We start from the raw sequence: 4,542 nt of genomic DNA, 5'->3' as shown, positions 1-4,542 counted from the left end.
TTGTAATGCTTATTTTAGCCAAATGGGACGGTTATTAACCGTTGAAATAGCATTTGATACAACGGTTTTGAAGCGTTGCCATTTGCCTAGCTGTTGCAACGGTTATCTAGTTATATACAACGGTTAAAAACCGTTGCAATATCATTTCATGCAACGATTTTTAAGTTGTTCCTACGGTTAATAAGATCTGTTGTGACGGTTATCAGGAGCTATTGCAACGGTTGGCATGAGCTATCACAACGGTTATTAAGAGCTATCGCAACAGTTTTGAGGCTATCACAACGGTTATAAAAGCTATCGCAACAGTTTTTTGAGGCTATTGCAACTTTCCGGTGGTCTATTACAATAATAATTTGCCTATATAAGAATGAAATTATAATTCTAAACATCCAACTAGTATTACCATATGTGAAAACAAAATATACAATATCGTTTGACAATTCAAGAGTTACCATACATAAGTTTGCAAAAGTTCGATAATAAAGGATTTCTAGAATATCTAAAGGTCTAGCAACTTTCATTCAATACTCTTAAGTAGATCTTCACTGCTTTTATCTACCATTTGTTTAATTGCTTCAACTGCAAAATCATCAAAATAATCTTATCAAATTTGGTTACATAGAATTGACTAAAAATCACAAAGTTGAATGCTAAAATACAAATCAGTAAGGTTCTGGATAACCATTGCTCTTATAGAATAGGATTATAGTTTAAGTACTCATCCAACCAATATTTTTCTGGAGTAGCAAAACAAATTCATTATGAAAGAATGCTAGATGTATAAATCCACCAAAGCATAAGTCATTCACCTGTAATGGTTCAAGGTTTTTCACCTAAAAAGGTACCAACAAGAAACTCCATTTCTCAATATAATTTACCTTTTCACTTCAAAATGTAATGATCTAAATGTTGAACTACTAACAATCCAAAATTGAAACTTCAACAAAGTTGAATGCCCAACCAGAACAAAAAAAAAACATAAAGGTAGAAACTATAGTTGTGACATCAAGAAAAAGAGTCCTCTGTAGGAAGAACTATCCAGATCAGCAAAAAAAGAAAAGAAAGGCCATTTGAAAGTGAGGCATTTTCCAGCCTCTAGTTTCTACTGGATTTCAATTGTATATGCAAAATGCAAGTCACAACGGATATCCCTATTGAATAAAAGAAATAAATAACCCCATAACAAGTAAATAACGAGATAAAATAGTCTCGTAAATGAAACAAATATATTGATCAGTACATAAAGCAAACAAGAGACAAGAAGAGCTTATTGGAGTAGAAAGTCTCAACCTCTAAAGATTGATAGTCTTAACTTGCAGAATCAGTACCACATTTTTGGTCTACTTGTTTCTTATCAGCCTCAAAATTTTCTTTGATTGCTACAAAGTAAATCATTGGCTCGATTAAGCTAAGATAATAGATTAATTACAAAAGAGAAATCTAGAAGCGTACCGTTGGACAGAACGCAAAAAGGAAGAACAAGGGATATCTAAAAGCAGGAAGAGCATAGAGAAACAAGGTTAGAGAACATCCACAACCCCAAAATTTCCAAAAATTCGGAAAGGCAAACCTGCTAGTGCGCGACTGGACAAAGCCTCTCGAGTATCATTCAAATAGTAGAACCTAGAATTTGTATGTGGACAATTTGGGTGAAAGAAACTCTATACTAATCTAAAATGAGAACATAATTCTGCAGCTCAGACATGTTATAAACTGAAAATAGAGGCACAATTTTTTCCAATAATAACAGCGTTTAGCAGATATAAGAAAAGACAATAGCTAACGCTCCAGTAGGTATTCTAAAAACTCTAGGTTTACAATTTCCAAATGGTTACACATTCAAATTTCTGGAAAAAAATAACATGAGGCAGTAGCTACCATAACAATGCACAAGGAAGATAAAAGGCAGGAAAGTTAGTTAAGTGTCTATGACAGTACCATGGCATCCAAACTAACCAAGAGGACATTCTCAATGCAGCAAAAAATAACATGGTTGACACTCTGCACGTTGCTGTAGATGCGCAAAGAATGTAATGGTCATCTTTCTTTAGAAGAAGATAATCGGAAAAAATTTCTAAAGAAAGTATATCCTAAACCCCATATTACCTTATCCCTGTTGAAGAAGTTACAACAAACTTAAGTTGAAATAGAAAAGAAGTAAAAGAGGTAGAGAGAACAAACAGTACAAAACGAGAACACATTGGACACCTTATGCACATGAGAAAACTGTAATGCACTGCTAATGACTCAACCAATTCCCACTATTGCATCCACTTGCTTTGCATCTTATGAGGCATGTCGCATGAAATGGAAATGTTTTGTTGATGACATTTCGCCTGTAGTTGATTCATCGAACATGTATCAAGAAATCAACTCGGTTAAGCATGACACATTGATACTGCAAATACATTTTTAAAAAAATATTTATCTATGTTTATGGAAGTGAAGTAGCAAGGAGCACAGTCCACCTAGATCTCCTACTGATTATATTTTACTTTTGTTATCTCTTTCTTATTATCTTAAGATTTTCAAACTTGTGCACAACAATGTAAACATTATCAACTGAATAAGCTCATCATCCTCCCTTTACCGTAGGGTTACATTTGTTATCTTATTAAAAAGTTTAATGCATTTCTGCAATAAAATATTCTGTCGTTAATTCTGCATTCTTAGAATTTACTCCTTAATTTCCAAGTTCACTCAAATGGTTGGAGCTTTATTGTCGTTCATTGCAGCCAAACTAAAATTTCTTTTCTCAAATATTTTTTTAAATCCAAACTTGTAGTCTCAGTCATTTCAAATCCATATTTTCTGTTTTGTCAAATTGGATTCCGTATACAGGAAATTTAAATTACTCATGGACGCACGAGCAAATTAATGGAACAAACACTAATCTTTTCCTTAAAAAATAGAGCAACATTGGCACAAACACAAATAATAGAATGGACAAGCAGATAACCAACACAATAAAAAAGAGAGAAAAACACATATATACCTACACAAAAATATACACTCACATCAACAGGGATATAAAATTCCAAACCCTAACTACAAGAGAGAGACATAAATTAGAAGATTGAAAATCATCTCCAGAAACTTTCAACACATATATAAATTCAAAATCCTAACTTCAAAAATATATACAAAAATTTCAACAAACAATCATTCACAAGACAAGAAATTAGATATACCTCAAAAAGGTTGAAAATCAAGAAAGAAGGAAAGATCTGGCTCTGGGTTCTCTTCCTTCCGATTCAGGCTACTGACAAAGAAAGTTGAAGAAGGAACACAGTTAAAACTTTAAGCATTAGAGTTCAGAGATTCCTTTGCCTTATTCTGGCCTTTGAACATCAGACTCGAGAGCTTCCTTTCTCTGTTTTGCAAAGATAAATCGTTCCGATTTCTAATAGATCTATTGAGATTTTTAGGGTTTATCTCAGAGTCCCCACTCTGTAGAGCTTCGATGTTTTAGAAATATGAGCACATGTGTTCAGCATTTTAGTAAAAGAAAAAGAACTAAAATTATAATAATAAAAAAAGAATAATGAAAACCGCTTAAAACGAGGTTGCATTTTCGAGAAATAAAGAGAGGGAAAATGAAAACCGTCCGAGTAGATTTTTTTTTTTTCCAAAGAACCGTTGCCGTACAATAATATATTGCAACGTTTATCTTAACCGTTGTGACAAGTACGGGGTCGTTTGGTAGGAGTTATTAGAAAAAATAATGCAAGCATTAGTTCTATGCATTATTAATACCTTGTTTGGTACTTTTTTTAACTTGTGTATAACTAATATCATACTTGACATTATCATATGCATAAGTAATGCATAGAAAACTATGACATTAGTAATACCAAGGCTTTAATGCATGCATTAGCATGGTTAAAGAGAAAATTGTCCTTCTTTAAAGCTAGAGAATATGGAGGACATTTTTGTAAGCAACTATTTTTTTTAAAAATTATGCAATGCATTATAATTTTAATACACCACACCAAACAATAGATAAGAAATAATATTTGCATAGCTAATGCTTGCATTACTAATACATGCATTACTAATACACATTATTCCGCACTATTCTTATACACCCTACCAAACGACCCCACGTCTATAGCAACGTTATCCCCTAATGCAACGGTTTTCTTGCAAAAGTGTTTCAATAAGGTCATAATTCTATCGCAACGGTTGTAACTGTTGCAAAAGAATGGCTATGGCAACGGTTATACAACCGTTGCCGGAAAAAGCGTTGCCATAGGTCCAGTTTCCGGTAGTGATTGTCTCACCATGGGGTGCACCAGTATTGTTCATGAAGAAGAATGGTCCGATGAGGATGTGTGTAGATTATCGGCAGTTGAACAAGGTCACTATCAAGAACAAGTATTCGTTGTCAAGTGTTGATGACCTATTTGATCAGCTTCAGGGTGCCAAAGTGTTTTTGAAGATTGGATCTGGCTGCCATCAGTTGAAAATTAGGGCATCAGATGTCTCTAAGACAGCTTTTCGGACTCGGTATGGTCACTATGAGTTCTTAGTGATGTCATT

At 33.7% G+C, this 4,542-nt stretch overlaps 1 long non-coding RNA gene across 3 annotated transcripts; it reads right to left on the bottom strand.

Moving 5' to 3' along the window:
* Positions 1-376: 376 nt before the first annotated feature.
* Positions 377-3,549, bottom strand: LOC107804249 (uncharacterized). 3 transcript variants are annotated; one of them, XR_001652226.2, is made up of 3 exons: positions 3,192-3,519; positions 1,291-2,336; positions 377-579 (listed from the first exon to the last, which is right to left on the bottom strand). It is a non-coding gene; the product is annotated as an uncharacterized LOC107804249 (long non-coding RNA). The 3 variants fall into 3 exon arrangements; XR_012696680.1 differs by having other exon boundaries at positions 377-2,398; positions 3,192-3,549; XR_001652225.2 differs by having other exon boundaries at positions 377-2,336; positions 3,192-3,549.
* Between the last annotated feature and the right edge of the window lie 993 nt (positions 3,550-4,542).

The sequence above is a fragment of the Nicotiana tabacum genome, chromosome 11 (genome assembly GCF_000715075.1).
Source record: "Nicotiana tabacum cultivar K326 chromosome 11, ASM71507v2, whole genome shotgun sequence".
Classification (NCBI taxonomy): domain Eukaryota; kingdom Viridiplantae; phylum Streptophyta; class Magnoliopsida; order Solanales; family Solanaceae; genus Nicotiana; species Nicotiana tabacum.
Note: the sequence above shows the minus strand (reverse complement) of the source record. Positions and strands in the feature narration are given on the sequence as shown.